The 27,939-nt window shown below is 49.7% G+C and overlaps 1 protein-coding gene across 9 annotated transcripts in view; it reads right to left on the bottom strand.

Moving 5' to 3' along the window:
* The window catches only part of P2RY2 (purinergic receptor P2Y2), a 35,610-nt gene extending 9,921 nt beyond the window's left edge, over positions 1 to 25,689 (bottom strand). Inside the window, exon 1 of one of the 9 annotated variants that reach the window (XM_024753318.1) lies at positions 24,948 to 25,689. The gene's annotated coding sequence lies outside the window, so the exon portion shown is untranslated. Of the gene's footprint in view, positions 1 to 45; positions 10,127 to 24,947 lie in introns of those variants that run through there. The other 8 variants (XM_024753316.1, XM_024753313.1, XM_024753310.1 and 5 more) reach the window with 8 other exon arrangements.
* Between the last annotated feature and the right edge of the window lie 2,250 nt (positions 25,690 to 27,939).

Below are 27,939 nucleotides of genomic sequence, written 5' to 3'. Positions count from 1 at the left end.
CTCCACTAGGGTGGCTCTGGAATGTACTGCCTGCTCCATACCCACCTGGCTGGCCCTGTCCAGTTTGACAGGGGAAAGTGACCCATCACCATTCTGGAAACTCCTGCTGCCTGCCTCTGCTGGGGGTGGAGTGCTGTGAAGGGAAAACAGAGGCTCTGGATCCAGAACACCACTGAGGGGCAGGGGAGGGCACTGGGCAGGTGAGAGATCCCAGTTCTGCCATTCCCAGCTATAGGATCTGGACAAGCCTCAGCTCCACAACTTAACTCTCAATTTCCTTGCAATCTAAGAACAGTACCTGCCTCGTAAGTTTGTCGAGATAACTAAAGGAGATGATTTAGACTCATTTTGTGAAATAATTAAAAGAGATATGATTTTAGCATGTGAAGAAGACAGGGAGGATGGGAGTATCCCAGGAAGATAAGAGGGGCAGGAAACCCACAGGTATTATGGGCAGAGAAGCAAGGTCACAGCCAGACTGACCACAGATCAAGGTTCCCACATTGAAGACTATCCTCAGAAGGGAGGGCAGCTGAGGGAGCCCCAGCAGGACTTACACCCCACCATACCCTATCACCCACTCACCCTTTACAGGGGCTGCCATACCTACACCTGTCCCTGTGCGGGGCACTTAGGGACTCTGAGGTGGGTCAGACCCTTCCGTGATCTTGAGGAGCTCACTGTCAAGGCTGAGGGTGGAGGGAAGAGGACAGGGGAAGAACCAGAAATAGTCAGCGACAACTTAAGGTGATGAGAGCTGAAGGAACCAAGAGGGACGTTAATGGGAATGGGGGGCGGGCAGTGATCAGGGAAGGCTTCCTGGAGGAGAGGACACCTGCCTTTGGAAGATGGGTAGGAGTCAAGAGGGTGGAGAGAGAAGAGGAGCAGAGTGAGCGAAAACTGGGGCAATATGTTTGGGAAACTGTGAGTCATCCCTGTGGCTTGAGGGGAGTAGAGAGGGCAAGGCTGGGTTGGAGGATAGGAAGAATCTTGGAAGTCATCCTCTGCCCCCTCCCAAGTGTCCTCCATGGGGCTGAAGGCCAATAGGTCCCCAGCCTTGTCTGGTGTGCTTTCTGCACCACAAACACTGGGGCTTGTCTGGGGAAAGAGCTGAGGGCTAACCTCAGATGTTATCAGCAGGTGCTGTTGTAGTGTGAAGCCTCCGCAGCCTCCGCTGGAGGCCCTGGGTCTCTGTAGCCCCTTCTGGAATCTCTCTCCCCCTTGGGAGCCCTCAGGATCCTGACCGTAGGAGCCACCCATTGGGGTTGAGCTCAGAGCATCTGAGTGTGTGGGTCTCAGGTCAGCTAGGCTGGTCCTCCCACCTTACAGATCAGGAAACTGAGACTCCTGAAGAGCAAGGGCCTTATCAAGGTCTGGTCTTCTAATTTTTAGTGTGGGGTCGAGCACCCCCAAACCCACTCCAGGGCAGGACTCCAAGCCATCTGATCCACCTCTGACACAGCAGAGCCCCGCACAGTTGCTAAACTGAACAAGTTCAGAACCACAATGCCCTGGACTCCACCCCAACCCGTCACACTCGAACGTCTCCAGCCATACTCAAGAGGCAAGAACCCTGGGTTCAGGCTCCAACTTGGAACCATCCATGCTGTGCAATCTTGGTCAAGTCAGTTCCACTCTCTGAGCCTCAGGTTCTTCACTGGTCAGACAGGGAGAATCACTGCTACATAAGACAGCTCATGAGGAATGAGTAAGACAAGGGGGCAGGTGGGTGCTCCGTGGGGCTAGCAGATCATGCGCTGCCCTGATGTGGAGGCTGCATCTGCCCATCTTGGCAAAGAGACCCCGAACACTTCTCAGCAGGGGGTCTTACCAGGTGACCTAGCAGAGGAGGAGGGGTCATGGTCAGAGGAGTCAGGGAAGCCTCCTAGAAGGGGCCGTGATCAGGTCTGTGGAGAAGCAGGAAGGGTCCAGTTTCGGAGGAAAGAGGGAGAATGGAGACCCCAAGGTAGAAAAAGGGACAGAAGTGTTGGCCAGGATATACGTGAGCCTGTGATTCTGACTGCCTCACTCAGAGTGCTTCCAGGATTTGGAGTTCATTGGTTCTTACAGTCCAGTTCCAGGAGTCTCTGGTTCCAGGAGTGAATGCTAGATGTTTCTTCACTTCTGTTATTCATTGCTTCTGACAGCTTTGGTTTTGAGATTTTCAGAACCACGGGAGTCTAGACTCTCAGAGTAACACAATCATAAATCGCTTTCCCAGGAGTCACAGTGTCTCAACAAACACTTGCTAATACCCCCATATGCCCAACCTCGGAAAGACCCTGCAAACCCAGACTCAGATCAGACTCTGTCAGGCCCTTGAGGAGCTCCAGTCCGGATTGGGAGGAAGACACAGACATGGACCAAGTCCGCTTGAGTGATTAAGCCATGACTAAGGGAAGCCCTGGGGATATGGAATCCAGAGTAACCTCTAACTGGCGTGGGGAGGTAGTCAGGGAGAGCTTCCCTGAGGAGGGGCCATTTGAGCTGGGACTTGAAGGATGATATGGAGTTTGTCAGGTAGACAAAAAGGTAGGAGATCACTGAAGGCAGAGGGAGGAGCACGTGCAAAGACGCCGTGGTGTGACAGCGTGGCCTGTCGGGGGAAGACTGGGGGTCATGTGAAGTTGGAGTGGAGGGTTAGGTGGTACAGAATGTGGGAGGGCCTGAGGTCTCACACGGAAAGTCTTGAAGGCTGGGCTGAGGCCTCAATCCTGAGGAAAATGAGGAGCCCTGGCAGGGCTTAAGCAGGGAAGGACATGGTAGGAGGTGATCTTTGCAAAGATGGTGCCACATGGAAGTTGGATAGGAAAGGGGGTTCAGAAATGAGGGATCGGGGGCTTCCCTGGTGGCGCAGTGGTTGAGAGTCCGTCTGCCGATGCAGGGGACACAGGTTCATGCCCCGGTCCGGGAAGATCCCACATGCCACGGAGCGGCTGTGCCCGTGAGCCATGGCCGCTGAGCCTGCGCGTCCGGAGCCTGTGCTCCGCAACGGGAGAGGCCACAATACACATAATGGTCCGGTGAGGGGAGCCGATCCCTTGGCCTTGGATTTCCTTGTGAGATGGAAAGCATCCTTGCCGGCCCACAGCCCAGCCACAGCAAGACTCCTCCCACAAGCTGAGGCTGGGGAGATAGGGCGCTCACCAGGAAGCTGTAGCAACACCAGGATCCTCCCCAAGGCAGGGGGAGAGGAGAGGAGAGGGCCCCAGGAAGTCTGAGGGAGGCCCTCCTCCCATGCTCCAGTGCCCAGGCAGTGTCATTGTCACTGTGATGACAGGGCACCAGGGTGGAGCACCAAGGAGGAAGCAGCTGCCCAGAAGGGCCTAGGTTGCCCACCTTCCCAGCAGGAACTCCAGCTACTCACTGGACCAGACACAACTCAGTCCTTGGAGATGGCATGACAGAGGAGTAGAGGAACCCCTCTGCTCAAGAACCAACTGTATCTCTCCATGGAGCAAGATCTTTCTCTTCTATTATACACCTACTTTCACCTGGTCATTCATTTCCCAAACACTCACTGGCACCTTCTCTGTATCCAGCTTGTGCTGGGTGATGTGGACAGAGAGAGACAGTGGGCCCGGCCTGACCTAGTCCTGCAACTGACCTCTAGGATGAGTACAGAGGTCAGGGAAGGCCCCCATAGCCAGTCTCCCAATGGCTGGGAGAGGCCAGACCTGAGGACACAAAGGCAGGCCTAAGAGGAAGGTGTGGGTCAAAAGGTACACCAGACAGACCCACAGAAGGAAGCTGGGGAGAGGAAAGATTTCACCGGGGTAACTGCACCCCCTCTCACCCAGATCAGCAAGGCTTCTCCAGCCCTGTGGGCAGCCTGAGCAGATACTATCCTACCAGCAGCTGGGTAATCAGGCCACAAGCAAGAACTGAAGACGTGTTTTCAGGATGGAATTCAAACTTCCCTCAGCCTGAAAACTAGAGGACCTGGCCTCACCCAGATGGGGCTTCTGTCTTGAATGCGGAGGGATAAGCTAGGTAGGGCAGGTAGGCGGGAATCCCAGCTTTCACCAGCTTTGTGACTTTGGTCAAGGTGCTCTCTGAGCCTTTATTTCCTTATCTGCAAAATGCGAGTAATAATTCCTCCCTTACAGGGCTGGTGGAAGATAAAATGAAATACACTTATAAAATGTTACTAGTAAGCTGTCTCTGCAGAGAGGGCAGGGAGAGGAAGGCTGTCAATAGTTAAAATTCCAATAACCAGCACGATCCCTCACTATTGCATTTGTGTCCTTGTATCGTCTTCAAAATGCATTTAGGTCTGTAAGTATCATGTGCCTCCCCTGTGCATTGCATTTTACAGCTTACAAGGCCCTTTCCTAGACATTGTCTTAAGAATCCTCATAGCAACCTGCATCCGAGGACACTAGGACCATCATGCCCAATTTACAGATGGCAAAACTGACACCGACAGGGGCACAGTGGCTCCTCACAACCAGGAAAGAAGCCAAATCAAAGCCTTCACGGGGTCACCTATGAGGACTTGGTGATGTTCTCACACTCTTTTAGCTGGTCCCTGGAGGATCCAGAAACCTCAAAGCTCTGTGCACCCTGGGCAGGAGGAGGACAAAAAAGGAGGGGCCATAGTCTCACTTTGCAGTCCAAGCTTGGCAAGCATTTGTGAGCGTCACCCACCGTGACACTCCAACCCCTCCAACCAGACCCCAGGACAGCCCAAGGTAAGACGAATTGGAAAGTGATAAGCCTTTCATGCCAGCTGTCCCCTCCCCCCAGCCCCACATACTCTCAATTCAAGACTTCACTGGTCCTGGCCTCCTTTTAGAGGCTGGCAGGGCAAGAACTGTCCCAAGGTCACCCAGCGTGTTGGGGGCAAAGCTGGGATGAGATCAATTTCAAGTCTCCTGGCTCCTACTAGGGGAGGGAGAGTCCTAACTCTCCCCAAATTCCTCAGCAAGAGCATCTGAGGACTCAGAGAAGTGTTTGGCCAAGGGGACAAGGGCTCCAACTTTAAATAATGCCTGGATGGTTCTGGTGTCAATCTCACAAATGCCCTAAGCTTCACGTACTCAACACTACTCAATCCATTCTCCACGCCGCAACCAGAGAGATCTTTCTGAAATGCTGTTCTGACCATGCCCTGCTCACAAAACTTCCAAGGCTCCCTATTGCCTTCTGGATGAAATCCACGTTTTCAGCTTGTGCACCCTGAGGCCTGTAGTGCCCCAGGACACACTGTTCTGACAACCTGTGCGCCCATTCTGGTGACCTGATTCGGGTTTCCCCTTCTTTGTAATGACGTGGAGCTCCACTGTAGACGGGCTTTCACTGGGGAAGCTGGGGACAGGGGGCAGGGGTTAGGGGCTGCTGCTGCTCTCCCAGTTTAGTTCAGCACTGTGCAGGGTCCTGGCAACACACAAATGAGTGAGACCCAGTTCCTGCCCTCCAGGGGTCCCCAGACCTTGGGAGAGGGAAGGAGGAGACAGACAGAGACCGTAACAGTCCAAGGTGGGACCAGGACTGCAAGAGCCCAGAAGAGGCTCCAACCCAGCTGGGGCAATCAAGGAAGGCTTCCCAGAGGAGGGGGCATCTGAACTGGCCTCCAAGGCTGGGTAGTTCTCCAACTGAAGAAGATGAGAGTAGGAGGGCAGTTCAGGCAGTGAGTATAGAATATGCAATGGTCCAGAAGCAAGAAACTGACTACTGTGCACAGCGGATTACATGCATTTACTAGAGGGTGAAGAGTCAGGCAGGAGAGGTGGCTGGAGAAGGTGGCAAGGACCAGTTCTCAGGGGCCTTGAGTCCCAGGCTAAGGGGCTCAGGCTTAGTCCAGTGGAAGTCCTGTGAAAGTTTAGCCCAAGGAGGAGAATGATTGGGATTTGGGTTTCAGGAAGTTCCCTCCAGGAACTGATCCCCCCACCCCCAAGCATTGAGCCTGCCCAGGAGGATATTTGTGTTGAACATGACCCACACACCAGCTCTTCAACTGTCCTCATGTTCCACATCATTATTACTCCCCCTTTACAGACGAGGCCACTGAGGCTCAGAGAAGGGACATGCCTTGCCCACGGTCACAGTGTACAAGGCACGATGGACTATAGCTCTCTGGGTCTCCAGAGAGCTTTTAGGGGCCTCTGTTTGCTCAAAGACTCTCTTTCCCAGCCGCTCCCACCAATAGATAGCTGAGACTTTATCTGGGCCCCACCCTGACCCTCAAAAGCTCCCCATTATTCCAGCCTAGATCCCAAACAAAGTGGGCACTTCAGGCTGTGGGCCCAGGGAAGCTGGGGATGCATGATGAAAGGAACAGCTGCCATCAGTCCCACAGACTCCAAACTGGCAGTTCTGGTTCACAGCAGGGCCTGGCCCTTGGGTCTGGCTCCCGGCGACCCCAAGCCTGACACCTGCAGCCCTAGTTGGGGTGGGGAGAGAGGGAACTGTCTTTCTCCAGACTGACCCTTCGTACCGCAGCCTGCCAGATTAAAACTGCCCTGACAGAGGGTTAACTGTCCTTCTAGGCCTCTGCTCTGGCCCCCCCAAGTCTTGCCGATGCCCAGGCGAGGTGGCCCCCCAGAGCGCCCCTGGAGGGAGGGGGCTCAGCGGGCTTCCAAGGCTGGCCTGTCTCTGGCTCTGGTCCCACGCTGCCGGGGCGCCCACACCAGAGAACAAACACAAACAAGTTCCACAGGTTCAGCAACTCGACCCCGCAGGGGCGCACTCACTCACCCAGTGACAAAGACTTTCCCAAATACGCGGACGCACATTCACCCGGGTATCCGTGCGGGTATCCGTCCACATTCCCCAAGATCGAAGCTCCAGTGGAGACCCAGCTCTACCACGGACCTGCCGGAGCGCTCACACCGGCCGGGAACCGCGCCTCCTCGGCCAGCCCCGCGCGCTCCGCTCTGCCTGCCCGGTGCCGGCTGAGCCGCCACCGGCCGCGTATCCGGGCCTGCCCGCCGCCGTCTCCTCGTCTCCGGGCCCTGCAGGTGGCTCGCCCTCACCTCGCAGGGCGCTCTTCAGCCCGCAGTGCCCCGGCCGCGACTCCCGGTTGCCAGCGCCAGCGTTCAGTCGCCGCGGCGGGGACCCACGTGCCTGAGAGCCCCGCCCGCCCCGCCCGGCTTCCTACCCTGCTGGGTCAGGCCGGGGGCGGGACGGACTCTGGACAGACCCAGGCACAGCCATCACCACCTCCCGTCCCGACAGACACTCAGCCAACCACTTGGGGACGCTGCCGGGCGATAGGGCCGCGGGGTCAGGGCGTCCGCTTCGGGTGCTGCCCGGGGAGGGGCTGGCGGCGACTGTCCTACCGCCTGGGGACCGAGGCTCCCTGGGCTTCCTCATACGGGATGATGAGTGGTTTTCAGAGACGCTAAAGTTTTGCAAAGTTTGGTATCCTTGTGGCCCCTGTCACTGCCCACCGCGAGACCTTCCCCGAACCTGTGTCCATTCTTCCCAGGCACCTTGCTCAGAGCACTCGCCTCCTATTTCCAGGAGGAAATCCGGGCATTCAGGGTTCTGACTCTCCAGCTCTGGAGAGGAGGGTGGGGGGAGCCTCCCCTGTGCTCTCTGTGCTTAATCTCAGCCAAGAAGAGTCGCTAGAAATTTCCTGAACACTCGGCTTTTTTTGGTCCATCATCTTCAGCTGCTTCCCTTGAGTTGCCTTCTCAGACAACTCCAGACACAGACGTCACTCCCTTCTCTACCCTCAACCCCACTCCCATGGCTCCTGTGGCCAGGGACCCTATGTCTGTCCCTCTCCTGGACTGTGAGCTCCAGGAGAGCAGGGACCAGGTCTGTCTGCCTTCTTCTCACTGGTCCCAGAGGTCCCAGGAGTTGTTCAATACTTGTTGGATGTTTGAATGGATGAATGAATGAATGTCCCTCTCTCTCTCATTCTGGTCTAGGTGTCAGGAGTGCATATTCTGCCTCAGCTTCAGCACTGACTCTGGGAGACCTTGACCCAGTTCCAGCCCCTTTCAGGGCCTCCTTTTCTGTGAATTAGAGGCAATTACACTCACCCTCCCAACAACCAGTGACCTTCCATGTATGGCTTTAGACATTCAGTGTCTGGACCAGTGCACAGGAGGTCTGTTTCTGTGGCCAAGGAGCTTGCCCAGCGCCCTGGGACCTTGAGTCCTACTGGGCTCCACATCAGCTGACTGGGGCCTGGCTGCAGCCTTGCCAGGAGCGGGAGCAGGGTGGACACACAGTCCTGTGTGGCTCAGCCGCCTCGGCAGTGCCCCAGGGACCTTCACCCGGGAGACACAAAGGCCTCTTGTCCAGCCTCCTCCACCTATTGTCCAAGCTGGTCCATGCAGCTTCTAGGGGACTAGGAATCTCTGTGGCCCCTACTTATGGAGTCCGGGCCTTGGGGTCTCAGTGTAGGGAAGGCCCCCTGGACACTGGAGGCCTCAGCCAGCCCCCTTCTTGCCCCTCCCATCAGCCCTCTACTGTAACTGCTATTTAGGTCCAGAGAAAAAATTCCTTTGTTACCATTATGCGGAGCCAGGGCTCCGCCGGAGCCTCCAGTCGACTGGAAGGTGGGCAGCCCAGGTTCTGCTCCTGCTCTGGTCAAGTCCCGTACTTTACAGCAGAAGAAACTGCATCCCTGAGAAACACAGGGTCTGAGCTACCACAACAGGTGACTTAGGCCTGAGGCACAGAGGCAAGGGATTTGCCCTTGAACACCACAGCCTTGAGTCCCATCTTGCCTCGCCTCCTTTGATGCTTCTCTGAGCCTCAGTTTCCTCTTCTGCAAAATGGCAATAATGATCCCTTTTTCAGTGGCCCGTCTGGTGTCCTTTTTACAGGGTTTTGCCCATCATCCCCAGTGACTTTGGTTCAAAGGGTTAGGATTCCCCTCTAATAAGGGGCTGGAAGTCTAGGTCTCCTGACATCTTTCCCTGACACTCATTACTGGGCTTTGGAGATCATCCAGTCCAGCAGGCTCCAAATCCCCCAGCTGAGTCTCCTCTACTTAGGGCAGCCTGAGGAGCCCCCATCCCACTTCAACCTGAGCTCCTTTGCTTTTATCTTTGTATTTACTTACATTTTCTTGTAAGAGTTTGATGAACCATGATCCGGCTGGGAACTGAGGCCCAGCGAGTCCCATAGCAAGCCCCACACAAGGCTCTGTTACAGCTGGGTGGAAGAGCATGCAACCAAGCCAAGTCGCCGCGGCGGGGACCAAGGCGGGCTAGTGGCGAAGGCCCAGACACGTAATGGTCCCCACGAGGAGGGGGGACCACGAGAGGAAGCGGGGAGCAGGGCTCCATTAGCAGCAGCGGGTCAGGATGGGGAGGGCAAGCCCAGGAGTGCTTCTCGCCAGGCATTAGGAGGCTTCCTGCCTCTCCAACCCTGAGGAGGCATTTGGCTCTCTCAAGACTTCTCGTCTTCCCTCTCTGACTGCTCTCATCTCCCCTGAGAAAACCCACTCTGAGAATTTGTGCTGGGGGTGGAGCCCCGGCCCCGGCTCAGGTCTTGTCGCTCAGCTGGGACGTGACACCTCCAAGCCCTCCTTCACAGGTGCCATCACCCCCTTTATCCATTGCCTGCCTTACACCCTCTGGTGGCCACCACCACCCTCAAGATAAATCCTGGCTCTGCAGGCTACCACACCAGGCCTTTCCTCCCCCCCACCTCCCCTCCTGCCTCTGCTCCAGTCAGACTGCAGTGCTGAGCCCTCACTCGCCTCCTGCCTGGCACTTGCAGCTCCCCCTGCCTGTGCCCCTTGATGCTTCTCCACCCTTGGCCCTTTCTCCTAACTCCCCACCATGGCTCCTCTAAGTCCCAGCCCAGGTGCCCCATCAGGTACCTCCCTCTGTCACATCACTTACCACAGTCTTATCACTGTCGATATCTATCTCCTCCTCTAATGGGGATCTGCTTGAGGGTAGGGCTAGGGTCCCTCCTGTTCACAGTTAAATGTCCAGCACACAGCACTGTCTTTGTCACCCGGGCAACCTCAATGAATATTTATTGTATGAGTAAATGAGTAAGAACTCTACTGATCACCTTCTTTGTGCTTGTCATTGTCTCTTTTTTTATATAAATTTATTTATTTTCGGCTGTGTTGGGTCTTCACTGCTGTGCGCGGGCTTTCTCTAGTTGTGACGAGTGGGGGTTACTCCTCGTTGCGGTGCGTGGGCTTCTCATTGCAGTGGCTTCTCTTGTTGCAGAGCATGGGCTCTAGGTGCACGGCCTTCAGTAGTTGTGAGTCGCGGGCTCTAGGGCGCAGGCTCAGTAGTTGTGGCCCACGGGCTTAGTTGCTCCGTGGCATGTGGGATCTTCCCGGACCAGGGATCAGACCCATGTCCCCCTGCATTGGCAGGCGGATTCTCAACCACTGCGCCACCAGGGAAGCCCTAGTCATTGTCTTAAAGTATCTAATTTAATCTTCACCAGAACCCTAAGAGGTAGGTGTTATCTTTATCATTTTACATATAGGGAAACTGAAGTGCAGAAAGCGGAAGTGAATGTCCAAATCACACAGTGAGTCTGCGGTAGGTCTCCTGGCCCTGAAACTGCAGTGGGCTGGGAAGGAAGGCCCTGCTGAGTTCCCGGAGTGATGACTGAGCCATGGCACTGGGACCCACGCTGCAGCTCTGGTTACACAGGGCTGGGCTGGCTCCAGCAGCCTTGTCTTGCTAGCTCTCTGGACTGCTGCATCGGCCTGGACCATCCCTGCCTCCCTCACCGACCGGGAACTGTGCTCCTCAGATTTCCAGGGCAGGGGCCAGGCCTCTGATGTCAAATGCGGCCTGGAAGCTCTGGCTCTTGGCATGCCAAGATGCTGGCACCCGGGGGAGGCAGCCCCAGAGGGAGGAAGCCTGGTCCAGGCCTAGGCAAGCCTCTGTTCTACCTTTCTACTAGCAGGACCAGCTACATAATTTGAGGGACCCAGGGCAAAATGAAAATGCAGGCCCCTTATTCAAAAATTAGTATGAATCTCAAGATGGGATAGTAGAGCACTAAATCAAGTACAGGGACCTTCAAAGCATGGGTCAACGCCTGTGAAGCCAGTCCTATCCTCAGAACTTGGTTTCTTCATCTGTCAAATGATGGCCACCTGGCCAGGCAGTGATAAGGATGAGGTGGGAGATGTAATCAGGAGTTTCAGTGAACAGCGTGAGGTTGGGTAGGGGTCCGTGTGGCCATCATTTGTTGTTTACCTCCCAGCACTAACTAGCAGACCAATTCTTGTCAGGAGTTTGATTCCTCACACAGCTCCTTTTCATGAACTAAAAACTAAGGCTCAGGCAAAATGGCTTGGTCACGGTCACACAGAGACTCAGTGGGGGAAGCCAAGATCAGAGCCATGGCCAGTCTCTCTGCAAAATTGGTGCTTTTTGTAACACAGGCAGAGAGAGAAGGGCAAGAGGGAGGGGGTTGCTGCTCAGGACAAAGAAGGCCACTGTGCAGACAGAAAGACCTGACCACAGAGGCCCCTGCAGGGGCTGGGCCAGATGGGTGGATAGAAAAGCCCCTTGGCGACTGGGGGAGGTGCCAGGAGCTGCCTCCCAGCCTCTCCCTGGTCGTGATGGGGGTGGGGAGGTGGCACGCAGAAGCTGGGAAATGGGTCAAGGAGGAGAAACAGACTCAGGGCCAGGCCCCTTATCCCAACCCCAGGCCCAGGCCACCAGAGCCAGAGCTCCCCACTCTGCCTCTCCCCAGCTTCTCCTGGGCAGCCTGCCAGCTGAAGGGATCCCCCCCCGCACACCACCCACCACCTTGCTTTCCCCCACCTCAGTGAGAGTGGGGCTCGTCAGGGAGCTGACCATCTGACAGCTCCAACCTCACAATCCTGCTCAGAAACTTCTGGCTACTCTCCATCCCCCACAGCGGGAGGAAGCATAAGCACCTCAGTGTCATTCAAGGTCCTTCGTGACCTGCCCCGTTGACCTTTTCACACACACACCCCCCCATCCCCACTCCCTATCAGCCTCCACAACCTAGTCACATGAGGCATCCCACAGTTTTCCAAATCACTCAGTCCATTCACACACAACCCTGCGTTTGCTCATGCTTTTCCTTCCTCCTGGAGAGATCTTTCCCCCTGCTCATTGCTGACTGGAATCCTTTCTCCTTCACTAACCAGTTCAAGGCCCCCTCTACCAGACAGCTTTCCTCTACCCCCACGGTTGGATGTAACCTCCGCTCTGCCCCCAATGTTAGATTCACCAATTCTTTTGCAGAGCTTACCCCAGTCTGGCTTGAGCTGTAGTTTGGATCCATAAAGCCTGCCTGGAGGAGGGGGCATTTGAGCTGGGCCTTAAAGGGTAGGTGGACTTGACTGGTGGATGACAGTGGTAAGCAACCAACAAGAACTCACAGAACCAGCTCTCTCTCAAACATTTTATTTAAATCAATCTATTTGGTTCAGATAGCAAGGGGTCCATAGTTCAGAATGGCAGGAGGTGAGTGTGGGGGGCCGGGTCAGGGGATAGATAAACTGCAAGGGCCAAGTCATGACAGGTTTTATATGACATACCATGGACATTTTTCTGTTTGCTTGTTTAAAACACACCTGAATTTATTTCTCAGCTCTATGGTTTACTAAGTAATTCTGCTTTTATCTTTATTATTTTCTTCCCTTTAATTACCTTGGGGTAGCTTTTCTGTTCTTTTTCTACAATCTTATTAAAGTGAATGCCTATTTTGTTTCTTGGCATTTTTTAAAATAACATAAGTATTTAAAGCTATGTTTTCCCTCTGAATTTAGCTTTGGCTGCACATTGTACGTTTTGATATGTAAAGTTTTCTTTATCATTATTTTATAAATAGTTGGTCATTGAATTTTTAATTTCTCTTTGACCCAGTAAAAGTCTTTTTAGGGGAATATTTAAGCTTAGGAGTTGTTTGTTTTGTTTAAAAGGAATATTGTGTTATGAATTTCTAGTTTTATTTCAGGTGTATAGGGGGACGTTGGTTTGAAGTCTGTAGTTTATGTATATTTTATTTTTTAGAATTTACTTTTTATGTGTTTTATGGAATTTTTAAAAGGAGATGTGTGTTCACTTTTTATAGGATCCATCTTTTGATATTTTATTAGTTTAGTTGAACCATACACACACACACATACATTTTAAAATAATGTATATCCATATTTATTTTTAGCCTATGTAACCTATCAGACTGATAATGATGTATCTCTTAATACTTTTTTATTTACATTAACTTCTCCTTCTATTTGTACTTCATCTATTTTGATGCTCTATGATTCAATATATAAAAGCCTTCCTCATTATGGATTTTTTTTTTTTTTTTTGGCTGCGGGCAGGCTTTCTTTAGTTGCAGTGAAGGGGGGCTACTCTTTGTTACGGTGCACGGGCTTCTCATCGCAGTGGCTTCTCTTGCTGTGGAGCACGGGCTCTAGGCTCGGGCTTCAGTAGTTGCAGCACGCAGGCTCAGTACTTGTGACATGCAGGCCCTAGAGGACACAGGCTTCAGTAGTTGTGAGGCATAGGCTCAGTAGTTGTGGCACAAGGGCTTAGTTGCTCCACGGCATGTGAGATCTTCCCGGACCAGGGATCGAACCTGTGTCCCCTGCATTTGCAGGTGGATTCTCAACCACTGCACCACCAGGGAAGTCCATGGATTGTATTTTTTAAATGAATAAAAGTATCCCCCTTTTAGCCCATTTAATGCTTTTAGTCACAATTTTTATTATTTCTTATATCACTCTTACCATCCCCTACTTTGCACTTACCTAACATAGCTTTATTTGTGGTTTTTAATGTAAATTTTCTTTGTCTTTTAACTTTTTTACTTAAAATTTTGAATGAATAATGTATCTATGTTTCAACAATTAAAAATACAAGAAAAAAAGATATACAGAGAAAAGCCTCCCTCCATTCTCCATTATTCATCTACCCACTTCCCACTTCTCCCTTCACCCATAAGCTGGAAAGTGGTTTCATTATTTTCTTGTGTATCCTTGAGTTTCTCTGTGCAAATACAAATATTTCTACTTATTTTCCTTTTTTTTAAAACGCAATCCATTTTATTTTTTAAATTTTTTTAATTTTTGTGTTTTTGCGGTACACGGGCCTCTCACTGTTGTGGCCTCTCCCGTTGCGGAGCACAGGCTCTGGACTTGCAGGCTCAGCGGCCATGGCTCACAGGCCCAGCCGCTCCGCGGCATGTGGGATCTTCCCAGACCAGGGCACGAACCCATGTCCCCTGCATCGGCAGGGGGACTCTCAACCACTGCGCCACCAGGGAAGCCCTAATTTATTTTTATTTATTTATTTTTGGCTGCATTGGGTCTTCGTTGCTGTGTGCGGGCTCCCTCTAGTTATGGTGAGCGGGGGTTGCTCAGCAGTTGTGGTGCAGGGGCTTAGCCGCTCCGCAGCATGTGGGATCCTCCTGGACCAGGACTCGAACCCATATCCCCCGCATTGGCAGGTAGACCCTCAACCTCTGCACCACCAGGGAAGTCCCTATTTTCCTTTTTTTATTTATTTATTTTTTATTTTCCTTTTTTTAAAACACAAACATAACATACACAATACACAGAATCTTGCATTTTATCATGCAATTGTACCTCGGGGATTTTTCTTAATCTTCCTTCTTCAACTTGCACATTGCAAGTTTCCTCATTCTTTCTAGGGGCTGCAGAGTATCCCATTGTATCGAGGTTCCAGAATGTATTTAACCAATTCTGTGTTGGTAGACATTTGGATTGTTTCCAATTTTTGCTAGTACAAACAATGTTGCATTGAATAGCTGTGTGCATACTTTTTGTCCATGTAGGAAAATTTCACAGAAATATTATTACTAAATCAAAAGTATTGTGCATTTGTAAATTTGATAACTACTGCTGAATTGCATGTCATTGGGTTGTACCAATTTACCCTCCCATCAGCACTGTGAGAGAACTTATTTCTCCATAGCTTCACCAACATCGTGATAGCAAACTTTAGCAATTTTGCCAATCTGGTAGGTGAAAAATCTTGTCTCGGTGTATTTGGATTTGCATTTCTCTTATTTTGAGCACATCTTTTCATAACAAAAGAGGCATTTAAGATCTATGTGCATTTCTTTTTCTATTATATCCTTTAACCATTTTTCTATTAGGTTGTTGGGCTTATTGATTCCTATTAGCTTTTTATATTTTAGGAAGATTATCTATCCCTCTGTTATCTGAATTAAAAATGGTTCTTCCCAACTTATCATTTGTCTTTTGAATTTACTTAGGTTTTTCTTTTTTAATTGTAGAAGTTTTTATTTTTCTGCTGTTGAATTGATCAATCTTTTCTCTTATGGTTTCTCAATTTTGAGCCATAATTAGAAAATCCTTTCCTACTCTAAGATCTTTTCCCCATGTTTTCTTTTAATACTCATATCCCATTTTTTACATATATATCTTTACTACACTTGGACATTATGTGTATTTGAAGTATTTCTTATAAGCAGAATATAGTCTAGTTGAATTTTATTTTTAAACATGAGGCTGAGAATCTTTGCCTAGCATAGCATAATTTATTTATATCTATTTCATAACTGACGTAGTCTCATTTTACTTCTTTATTTTCGTGTTTCCTTATTGCTTTGTTTTTTCTTCTCTGCTATACATTCTAGGTTTTTCTTGTTTTTATCTTCTATAATGGTTTAGAAAGTAGAGCTCCAGTTTGTAATTCTATAAGCCTTCAGATTGTCAAGCACATATATTTAAACTCATATGTACCCAGTTACTAAAGTCAATAAAATGTGTCACTTTATTGATTATGTGCTAGACACGGTGCTGGCTGCTTTCCCTGAGTCTCTACTGCTGTCTGCATTTTACAGACAAGGAAACAAAGCTCAGAGTGCCTAAGTAGCCTTCCCAATTTTCGATGATCTCCTCTGGATGATACGAAATTTAGTAGGCTTCAGGCCATCAGGGCCACCCCTGGAGCTGGAATGGAAGAAATCTCACTTAAACAACATGGCTGAAAAGGAAGGAGGAGTGAATTCTTCGAAGTCAAATCCCCAAAGGATTCAAAAATCCCCACAGTGGATTTCACAAGGGCCTCACAACCCTGTGATATCAAACTGTTGGATTCCTGCCAGTCTAATAGGTGAAAAATCACGTTTCCTGTAGTTTGGGTTTGCATTTCTCTTATGAGGGAAACAAGCATCCTTTCATGTTTTCAAGCCATTTGCATTTCCATTTCTATAAACTGCTTGTTCACATCCTTTGCCCACTTGGGAAGCATCCAGCAAATAACCACTGTATGAAAGCTTCCTGGGGTATGTGTTTGTTTTGAGAATACCAAGCAGATGACTTTTAGAGGTTTATTCTGTTTCTCATAGAAAATCATTTCAGGCATAATAAACTCTTCATCTGAATTTTCAGAACAGTTTTCTTCCTCCTGTGTGTAGGATCTTTTCACAGGTCCCGTGTCAATTGTTTTTGTTCACTCTTGCTCCACCAGGCAGAGAAAAAGCCAGGCCATGCACCGCCTCCTGCCCCTCTCACCTTTACGTTGCATTGCTTTAATAATGGTGGAAGTCTCAATCCCACCGTGAAACAGATGTTGTAGACACAAAAAAAGAGAAGCTGATGGGGTTTATTAGGGAATTATCACCAACATCATCAATAATAGCTGGAACTTAAATATCACTATCTATCTATATTTATATCTATATCTAGTGTATATTATATGTAGTATATAGCATATATAGTATAATATATAGTATAGTATATACAGGTACATTTATTTATATATATGTATGTGTATACATATATATATACTAAATACACACACTAAATTTACACACATGCACGTAAATTTAGTTCTCACAACAATGCTCTAAATTGGTATTATTACTATCCCCATTTTACAGGTGACAAAGGTGAGGCACAGAGAGGTTAGGTTACTTGCCCAAGCTCACACAGTTAATAACTGATGGAGCCAGGACTCTACCATGACTTTCTGGCGCTGGAATCCATGCCCTCAACAACCCTGATGGTTGGGGTATGGCCAAAAGTCCATTTAGTCATTGCTGTCCCTGGGTCCCTGAGAGAAGAGTAAGCAGTGGGAATTAGTCTGTTTTATTTACTTTGGAACCATTGGTTCTTCATTCATTAATTCATTTAATCCTATGATTCATTCATTCAACAAATATGTATTGAGTGCCTATTACGTGCCAAGGCATGTGCTAGGTGCCAGAGGCATCAAGATAAATTTTAGACACGGTTCTTGTCCTTAAGGAGCTTGCAGTAAAGGAGAAGGGAGGCACGTGGTCAGTTAATGACACAGTATGACACATGCTATTCTGTTTCAGAGGGAGGAGCAAGTGGTGTGTCATCCAAGAATGTGTTTCTCAGTCTGTCCCTGTCTACCATCTAGTTAGTGCAATTTCTCCCTCACACTTTGCCTTGTGATCCTCTCTTATCTTTAGTTTATATAGTATCATGGCAAGTTTTTGTATTATTGCTTATCTTCCTGATCATTTCACAGGGAAAATGATAGTGGAATGATCAGTCATGTCTACCCTAATTTTTTTTCATCCAAGAAACGTGGCCTTGTTCCTGAGAGTGATGGGGAGCCAGGAAGGGCTCTGAGTAGGACAGACGGGCACTTTAGAATGAGGTCTCTGGATGCAGTGTGGAAAATAAATTGGATGGGGGAGGTGAGGCAGGCAGTGCAATGAGAAGGCTGCTCAGTAGTTCAGGTGGAGGATGAGATCTGAGCAAATGCTGTGGCTGGGGGAAGGGGGAAGGGTATGGATCCAAGGAATATTAAGGGAATGGAATTCAAGGGATTTAATAATGTTTAATGAGCATCTACTAAGCACTGGCACTGTGCCAGTGCCAGGAATACAGCAGAAAACAAGATAGACACAGTCCCTGCTTTCATTCAGTCTAGAAGGAAAAGATAGACAATTGGAGCTTTTACAATAAAAGATAATAAATGATGTGACAGGACACTACAGAATAACAGAAGGGGAGACGTGGAGGGTGTGAGGGAGGAGTCCAGACTGATGCCTGGATTTCTGCCTTGGCTGTAGAAGTAGATGGTGGTATCATTATCTGAGCCAGGGAACTCAGGAGGGCAGAACCCCATGGATGTCTCTTGGAGTCCCCCAAGCCCAGGACACGCAGGAGAAGGGGAGGTGGTGAGCAAATTACCATTGAATGAATAAATAAATGGATGAGGGTTTGTAGATACTCCCCAGCCCCCAGCCTGACCCTGAAGGAGGAAGATGGGGAGTGGTCCAGAAAGAAACTTGAAGTTTCAGGAAGCCCAGCGGTTACTCAATACCTGCAAACTAACCTCTTTTCAGTTACCCAACGGGCCACACGCGGCAGCTGTCACTTTCTCCTGATGTCCAGCAACCAGAGCTGGGCTGCCATGACTCAATATATTTGGGCCTGGGCAGCAGGCAGACTCAGCATAGCCCTTGGTTATTCAGAGGCCATCAGCCTGGGCCCCACAGAGTGTTGGAGGAACTGAGGGAGGAGAGAACCAGCCTTGCAAAGTCCCTGGGTACATGTCCCCAGAGTTAGGGACCCTTCCTCTGGCTCCCGCATCCCCCGTGTGCCCTCTGTCTCGGCATCAAGACCCCATCTCTGGGTCTATCTGCCTCCATTCAAGGGCAGGGACTGGGTGATCACTCTTTGTATCCCCAGCACCCAGCCCAAACAACCATTTCTCCCCAGCACATGATAGAAAATGTTTCTTGAGTTAGTTCATAGTGCTATGCCTTCACCCCCAGGGGTTAGTCTCCTCGACCCTCAGGAGAAGTCCTGCTAGCAGCCACACAAACACCAGTCCCATTCTTGGCATGTGGCAAGGATGCCCATGGTGGGACTTCCTGATGGTGCCGTGGTTAAGACTCTGCGCTCCCAATGCAGGGGGCCTGGGTGCGATCCCTGGTCAGGGAACTAGATCTCACACGCATGCCGCAACTAAGAGTTCACATGCCACAACTAAGGAGCCCAAGGGCTGCAACTAAGGTGCCCCCCTGCCACAACTAAGACGCAGCGCAACCAAATAAATAAGTAAATAAAAATTAAAAAATAAACCAGAATATATTTTAAAATTCATTTCAAAAGGAAAGGATGCCTATGGTTATGTTATGTCCCTGAGTGGGCAGGCTGAGGCTCTGAAAGCATCTGAGCAGGTAGGAAAAGGCACCAACCCACTGCCCCCCTCCGAGCCTGTCAATATCTGAGAGTCTTAGAATTGTAGAATCTTAGAATCTGAAGGACAGAAAGGCCCTCTGTGGTCATGACCTCCAATTGCCCTTTTGTGAAATTCCAACTGTCCTGTCCAGGCCCTGATCACAGTGCCCTTGGCAACAGGAACTCACCGCAACCTAGGATCTGGGACCTGCCTTATGTGATTTCCCTGAGGGTCTCCTTTCTATCTTCAAGCCCACACAAACCCCAGCTGCCCCCAGGGACCAGAACGGGCCACCAGAGCCAGGGCTGGGGATGGGAGTGGGGTCCCTGCAACTGTTACCTCCAGCCCTCTGCCGTCCGCAAGAGATGAGGAAGTAAGCAGGAGATCCTTTCTCCAAGGCCACAGTTAAAGTGTCATCACATGCAATAACCAAACGATCAATGGGGCTGCATCAAGGTCAAGTAGGACAAGAGACAGGCCACTTTACCAAGCAGAAAGCTGAAGTGTTGTAGACAATTTTAAGGTCATGTGCAATAGTGGTTAAAAGCATGTCTGTTACGTATGAGCTGTATGACCTGGTGCTTAATCTTTCTGGCCTTAGTTTTCTTGTAGGTAAAATGGGACACTGACCTGGTGGGCTTGCTGTGTGAATGAAATGAATGTACACAAAGGGTCAGCCCAGTATAGCACTAAGGAGGCACTCAGTGAATCCGGACTCTCACACGGAGATGTCTGGAGACCACGTGAGCCGAACACAGCCCCTGGCTCCTCAGGACTCAGAGTCCGTCCAGGCTGATGGCCAACTGCAGTGCCATTGGGAAGAGGGAGGCCTGCTACATCCTGGCAATTGCCCAGTGCTGTTGGCTGTGCCCGTCTTGTGGTCTCCCCACTCCTTGGGTCTTTTCTACCTGAAAGTGGGCTAGGGCTCTCCTTCCAACTCTTGAGTCACTTATTTGTGTGGCTCTTCAAGCAAAATGTCATGTGTTTACTGAAGTTTCCCAAGTGCCTGCTGGGAACAGAGCCCTGTGCGGGAGGTCCAGGGGACAAGAAGAACCGCTGAGAGTGGGTCCAGGGAGGTGGGGTGTGCCACACAGCCAGCCCCGGGCAAGGCAGGAAGTGGCCAGGCGAAAACTGCAGGCAGCTTCCATGGAACCCCACAGCTATCCCAGTTAAATTCATTCTCAAGTATGTATTAGACAAAGTTTTTTTTTAATGACTATAGAAATAATGTCTCTTCATTAAAAAACATCTGAAAAATACAGAAAAATATAAAACAAAATAAAAGGTCTAACAGTCCTAATCCACACAGATAACTGATGTTAAGATTTTGGTGTGTTTTGTATCAGAGTTTTCTATGCATTGTAACCTAGTCATAATGCACATATAATTGTATCCTCTGCTTTTTTTCACTCACCATCATGGCACAAACAAACATTTTCCTGGGATTTTACAACCTAGTCATTTTATTTTATTTTATTTTATTTTATTTTGGGCCGCGCTACATGGCTTGTGGGATCTTAGCTCCCCAACCAGGGACTGAACCCGCGCCCTCAGCAGTGAGAGTGCAGAGTCCTAAACACGGGACTGCCAGGGAATTCCCTATAACCTAGCCAGTAAAATTCTACCCTGTTGATTTCAGCTCATCATTCTTACAAAAATCCTTAACTTGTGTTGAGATTTAGCCGCCTCTTCCCAGGATAGAATGGTGCTGGGTGTCAGCCTGGAGGAGAAGGGAGAAAGAGGAGGAGAGGAAGGGGAGTGGAGGTGAAGAGACAAAACCAACCCCACTGGAGGTTCATTCTCTTTTCCCCTCTCTCCCCGTCAGGCTAAATCTGTTTCTCAGTATTGAAAAACCCAAGGGAGTCATCTGACCCCCAGAGTTACCTGGGCATACCTGATGTTCTTCTGAATCTTTCCCCTGCTCATTCCATACACCCTTCCTTAAAAGGAAGGGAGCTCACTCCCTGGTGGGTCAAAAGCCTTCTTTCCTGGGCACCAGTCCTGCAGACCCTGGACAACAAAGACCCTGCTCCAGCCTCCCTGCCTACACTTGGATCCTGTGCCCACTTGTCACGTGACCTGGTTTCCAGGCCTCTGTAGTCTGGTCACCTTCTCCTGACCCACAGCATACCCCAACATGTCAGAGAGGCCTGAGAGCTCAGGTGGGTCTGGCTGAGCGTGCAGCAGAGCAGGGCAGTCACCTCTCTCCTGAATGCTATGTCTCTGTTAATGCCGCCTTCATTTGCTTGTTTGGTAGCTGTTGCCTTGGCTCACATAGAGTTGTGCTCAGCTCAAACTCTGAGCTCGTTTCTGCATTATTGTTGCTAAACCAGTCCACCCACATCCTGTGCTTGGACAATCATTTGAAGAAATCTACTGCAAGACTTGATTCTTTGCTCTCTTTATGTATTTGAATTGTGATTCAACTCTTTCTCTCGGCTTCTTGTAGGAGAATTTGATACATGTGTGCTGTCTTTATCCAACCTATTGATAAGATGATAACTTGACAGGCCCAGGACAGAAATCCCCTTCCCACAGGCCCTAGTCCATAACCAGAGCTGCTACATAAGTTTGACCAGCTTCCTAAAAACCTGTGAAGATATATCACCTTCTTCAGAAATCTAATCATGCAGAGGTATACACAAAAGAATTGAAAACAGGTACTAAAACAGATATTTATACATGAATGTTCATAACAGCACTATTCACAATAGCCAAAAGGTGGAAACAACCCAAATGTCCAGGAATGGATGAACAAAATGTGGTCTATTCATACGATGGAATATTACTCAGCCATAAAAGGAATGAAGTTCTGACACATTCTACAGTGCAGATGAACCTTGAAAACATTATTCCACGTGAAAGAAGCCAAACACAAAAGGTCACATATTATGATTGCATTTATATGAAATATCCAGAATAGGTGTGGGGGCTGAGGAGAGAGGGAAATGAGGAGTGACTGCTTAACGGCTATGGGGTTTTCTTTTGGGGTGATGAAAACATTTGGAACTAGATAGAGGGGGTGGTTGTACAACACTGTGAATGTATAAATGGCACTGAATTGTGCAGTTTAAAACGGTTAATTTTATGTTAAGTGAATTTCACCTCAACTTAAAAAATGCAACTGCAAAAAAAAAAAAAAAAAGCAACTGCAGGGCTTCCCTGGTGGCACAGTGGTTGAGAATCTGCCTGCTAATGCAGGGGACACGGGTTCAAGCCCTGGTCCGGGAAGATCCCACATGCCGCACAGCAGCTAGGCCCATGAGCCACAACTACTGAGCCTGTGCGTCTGGAGCCTGTGCTCCGCAACAAGAGAGGCCGCGATGGTCAGAGGCCCGCTCACCACGATGAAGAGTGGCCTCCATTTGCCACAACTAGAGAAAGCCCTCGCACAGAAACGAAGATCCAACACAGCAAAAATAAATAAATTAATTAATAAACTCCTACCCCCAACATCTTCTTTAAAAATAAAAAATGCAACAGCAAAACGAAAACAAATGCATCTGCAAAAGAAAAAAATCCAATGCATTCATCAGACAGCCTTGTGCCAAGTACCGGGGACACTGAGATGAAGGAGACCAGCTCCCTGTTTTGGCCTGGTAGAGCCCAAAGCCTTTGACACTAACAGGGCGCTACCCTCTGAGATTCACCATCCTTTTTGTGGGTTCCCTCATTGGTTACTATTAACACCACCATGCAGACTTCCAGGGGTGCTGCCCCTCCCATCTTAGTGACTGGGCTGTTACAACACAGAATGCATCCTCTTAGTAACTTTGCAGTGGAGAAACCTGACAGACATAACCTTGGCCATGTGATCAAGGTTAACAGCCACAGTAATGAGTCATGTTGATCGAATGTACCCTTGATCTGATGTGATGAGAATAGCACTTTAGCTGTGAGGTCTTACTCCTAAGGACTCTTAACTCTAGTCTAATCACGAGAAAAACATCAGGAAAACCCAAATTGAGAGACAGTCTACAAAATACCTGACCAATACACCTCAAAACTGTCAAGGTCATCAAAAACAAGTAAAGTCTAAGCAACTGTCCAGACCAGAAAGAGGGTAGGGAGGCATTATAACTAAATGTGAGGAAGTATCCTGAGATGGAAAAAGGACATTAGGTAAAAGTTAAGGAAATACAAATAAAGTATGGACTCTAGTTAGTTGACAATAATGTACCAATACTGGTTCGTTAGTTGTGACAAATACAAGATGTTACAATAGAGGAAACTGGGTGGGGGAGTATGAGAATCCTCTGAACAATCTTTGCAACTTTTCTGTAAATATAAAACTATTCTTGGGACTTCCCTGGTGGTCCAGTGGTTAAGACTCCGCACTTCCACTGCAGAGGGCACAGGTTCGATCCCTGATCAGAGAACTAAGATCCTGCATGCTGTGCAGCACGGCAAAAAAACAAAAACAAACAAACAAAAAAGCTATTCTTTTTAAAACTTTATTTATTTTAAAAGATTATCTTAAAAATGTATCCTTCTAGGGGCTTCCCTGGTGGCGCAGTGGTTGAGAGTCCGCCTGCCGATGCAGGGGACGCGGGTTCGTGCCCCTGTCCGGGAAGATCCCACATGCCGCGGAGCGGCTGGGCCCGTGAACCATGGCCACTGAGGCTGCGTGTCCGGAGCCTGTGCTCCATAACGGGAGAGGCCACAACAGTGAGAGGCCCGCGTACCGCAAAAAAAAAAAAATGTATCCTTCTAAAATCCTTACAAGGGCTATAACAAGGCTGTTCAGATAGAGGTGACAATGGAGAAATGAACAGAGTGGAGTGTGACCTGCTAAACAGTTTGGTGTAACAGGTGTCATTTGTTCTCAGGTGCTAAGTGACCCCAGGGAGAAAAATAAGGGCTTGCCTGACTGCGACCCTACTTTCCAAGTTCCTCAGCAGCCTCTTCCTGACTTGGGAACCCCCTTGTAGACACCAATACCTTTAAAAATCCAGACTAAGAGTCAGGGTTTCTCTTCCATAGCCAAGGACCCCATAGCAGTTCTGCTTTCCAGACCCTGGACCACACATCTTCCCCAGAGGACTTACACGGGGAAGAAATTTAGGTGAGATGCCTCATTGCCTTTTCACAGGTGTAGTTTCGAGGCCTGATGGTTATGTTCTAAATCAAAAGTAGAATGATATTTTAATCCTACATAATATCCATAGGTGCTCCCACCCATTAATCAGGGATTATTTCCTTCTCTACTAAGCAAATATTCCTCCATTTGGTACGTGATATCATGGATGCCTTTGAACGAGGCCTTTCTCAAATACAAATGCAGGGCAGGGCACTGTAGAAGTTAAGAGGAATGGTTTAGAATAAACAACCCTAGATTCAAACCCTGATTCCATCACTTGTTAATTTACTTAAACCCTATGACCCTGTTTCCCCCACTGTAAAATAAGGATGATAATAATAATGTCTATTTTATAGGATTGTTGGAGGAAGAGATAATTCATGCAATGTGTTTAGCACAGAACCTGATATAAGGTCTCAGGTTCCTGTCAAGTTTCTTGGATGGAGCTGATGAGAAATCCACAGGCTCCAGGGAAGTGGCACCTGCCACCAAGGCCACCAGTCCCTGAGTGAAACAGAAGCCAGAATAGAGAGAGAGGACTGGCTGGATCCTGGAACCAATAGGAGGAAAGGAAGGGGTAGCAAAGGATCTATCCACAGCCAAACTTGACTCTGAGGGTTGCTGGTGAGGAGACTGGCACAGAGTGGCTCTCAAGGTCTCAGGCATGTCTGCATCCAACAGTATGTTATATTCTCCGAGGCAATCATAAGATGAATCATCGTGAAAACTGCCCCACACCCGCTCCTGTGAGGACTTGCCCTGCACCGGGTACATACCTGGAGAGGCCAGCGAAGTCCAGGAGGTCCAAGACGTGGGTTTTGATGTGCCCTGAGCTCCTGGAGCCCTCTAGTTGAAGGACCGTGAGGAGGCTTGTGTGGTACACCCAGGGGCAGCCAGGGTGGCAGAACAGTCGGAAGCCTCTGGGCGTTTCAGCCCCAATTGCACCCTGGTGCCCAGCACTGTACCTGGCACACAGTAGGTGCTTACTGAGCACACAGATGAGAGAATGAAAGGTACCTGTCCTCAAGTCCTTCACAGTCTAGCAGAGGAGACATGGCATACTGCAGACCCATGAAGCATCTTGCCCAGAAGTAAGCCTGGATTGTGGCCGTTGAATACCTTGAGGGAGCGAAGCACTTGCAGGGTGATGCGTGGTAGGATGGTGTGAGCCTGGGCCACGGAGGAGGAAGGCTGTGTCTGCACAAGGGGACCAGCTACCCCAAGAGTGCTGAAGAGTGCATGACTCAGGGTAGGGCAGGGCTGTGGGCTGGAGGAAGGGTGGAGTGCCCTGGGAAAGTGCCAGTGAACCCCAGGAGGAGCCAGCCTCATCTCTGCCTTCCTGATTCCTTCCCTCCTTTATTGTTTCTGTGCAAAGGCTGCTGCAGAGTTCAGAAACAAGCAACAGCTTTGCTGGCATCTGCAGCATGAGTAGCAAAGATCAGAATGGGATAAAGCTGGAGTGAGTTTCTCAGGGCCGAAAATAGGCAACATCTCAGAGATTACTTTAAAAATAAGGGCGGGGACTTCCCTGATGGTCCAGTGAGTAAGACTCCACGCTCCCTAATGCAGGGGGCCCAGGTTTGATCCCTCGGTCGGGCAACTACATCCCGCATGCCCTAACAAAGATCCCACATGTCCCAACAAAGATCCCGCATACCGCAACTAAAACCCGGTGCAGCCAAAATAAATAAATTTTTAAAATAATTATAAAAATAAAGATAAGGGCGGCTCAGGCTGACAAAAGCTTGAGCCTCAACATTGGATAAAGCTGGGTTAAAATCCTCATTTAGTCTAAACTCCTAGCACCTGAATTCCCTGCTTCTTTAATCTGGGTATTGGAAATGGTGTCGGTAGGGGCCTGGCTCTTTGAGTTGGGGCTCAGTGCCTGGTAGGTGGACATCGCCTGTCACTGTTACTGCACTGCCCCAGACCATGGCTGTGAGTAGCCTGGGCAAGCAGATGCTGAAAGCAGCAGGGGCCTCCATGTAGGGCAGAAAGCCACTCGCCTTACCTGATGTTGCTGAGTGACTGTTTTCATCTACAAAAATTGCCCCAGCAACACCTGATGCCCTGAGTATGACTGGTCCTCCCAGCCAGCCGGGAGCAGCCGTACCCTCCCTCAGCTCTCTATCATTTCATCTTCCGTTCTGGGTTCTCAGCCCAGTTCTAGAGAGCATGAGAGAAGAGAAAAACCCAGCCCCTGCCCTCTGGAAACGTAGGATCTTGCAGGACAGGTCACCCTCCAAGCAATGGCACGTCATGACGCTAAGCCGCCACAGGGCCACAGCACTGGAGCTCTTGGCTCTCAGCCTCCTCTGCACTGATCCTCTACGCCATCCACACCCCTCCCCCCTTAGTTCATTGCACACACCTGGCCTTCACCTGCCCTCTTCCCTCCGTCTGGAAGGCCCTTCTTCCAGCTCCAGTGGGGAAGGTCTCCTGGGAGGCCCTTCCTCCACTGTTCGCCCCCAGCGCTTTCATTTTTTCCACTGATTGAAGCCTGCTCTGTAGTAGGGCCCGAATAAAACAGAACAGGTAGGGCCCCACTGGCACAAAGCCTCTAGTCACGTGGACCAGTCAGTCCTGTGAAAGCACGATCATCCTCCTGTTTTGTGATCGTTTGTGTGCCTGTCTCCCCACGAGCCTGTGAGCTCCAGGGAGGCAGGGGCTGTGTCTGTCCTGATCACTGTTGCGTGTCCAGCACCTGCTACATAGAGGGCACTTGGCTGATTGAATGGCTCTGTGACAGTGAGTCTGACAGCACACTGGGAGCTCAGAGGAAGCGGTCCTGTTGCTAAAGAACAGCTGAGGGAGCTTCCTGCAGTGGGTAGAGTTTGTATAGGAGGGAAAGGGGCAGGAAGAGAGCAAGGGTGTGGAGGTAGGTATGAGTCTGGGCCGTGCTGGAGATGGTGGGGAGACCTGCCTGCCTTATTGGGAGGAGGGGTCGTGACGTCAGCTGGATACGGGGCAGGAGGAGTTCAGGGGCTGCCTCTTGGGGCCTCTCTGCCTCTCTACACAGCTCTTGGTTTCCCCCAACTCCTGGTTCTCCCTCCCTCATCCCCCTACCTTCTAACAAGGCATCAAGAAGTCCATGGATAAGGGACTCAGAGAGCAGCAAAGTAGGTGACCAGAACTCTGGTCATCTGAGCATCTGGGACCTTCCTCTGTTGAAGTCCCGGCTCTAGTCACCTTTCCCACCTGGAGTTGCCAGGTAAAATACAAGACACCCAGTTAAATTCAGACAAACAATGAGTAATTATTTAGCATAAATAACACTGGGGACATGCTTATACTAAAAAGTTATTCATTGCTGACCTGAAATTCAAATTTTTATTTGCTAAACCTGGCAACCCTTTCCCCACCCCACTCACCCCTGTCTTGGGCTTCCGGGAAGCCATCAGAGAGATCCTGGGCCTCCTGCAATATACTCAACAAAGGCAGAATTTAGATGGAAGAGATACTGAAGATTATTTAGTCTCATCCCTTGCCCCATGGACTGGGAGACTGAGGCCCAGAGGGGACAGGCACTGGCAAGTCCTTGGGCCCCTCCCAACTCCCTGGCTGTAACTTGGGCCTCCTGGAGAGCAGAAGGACCCTTGAGGGTAGGGGTTTAGGAAAGGCCAGGGCCCTCCTGGGTAAGGCAGGGCAGGGAGCCTCCAGGTTAACCTACCCCCAGGCAGTTTCCTGGATCCTGACACCCCAGGTGAGTCACCACCTGCCAGACTACATCTAGAGCAGTTCCAAGGCCCTGCTGGGCTTGCTGCACTG

Source organism: Neophocaena asiaeorientalis, unplaced genomic scaffold (assembly GCF_003031525.2).
Source record: "Neophocaena asiaeorientalis asiaeorientalis breed wild unplaced genomic scaffold, Neophocaena_asiaeorientalis_V1.1 scaffold618, whole genome shotgun sequence".
NCBI lineage: Eukaryota > Metazoa > Chordata > Mammalia > Artiodactyla > Phocoenidae > Neophocaena > Neophocaena asiaeorientalis.
This window is presented reverse-complemented; position numbering and strand designations above follow the sequence as displayed.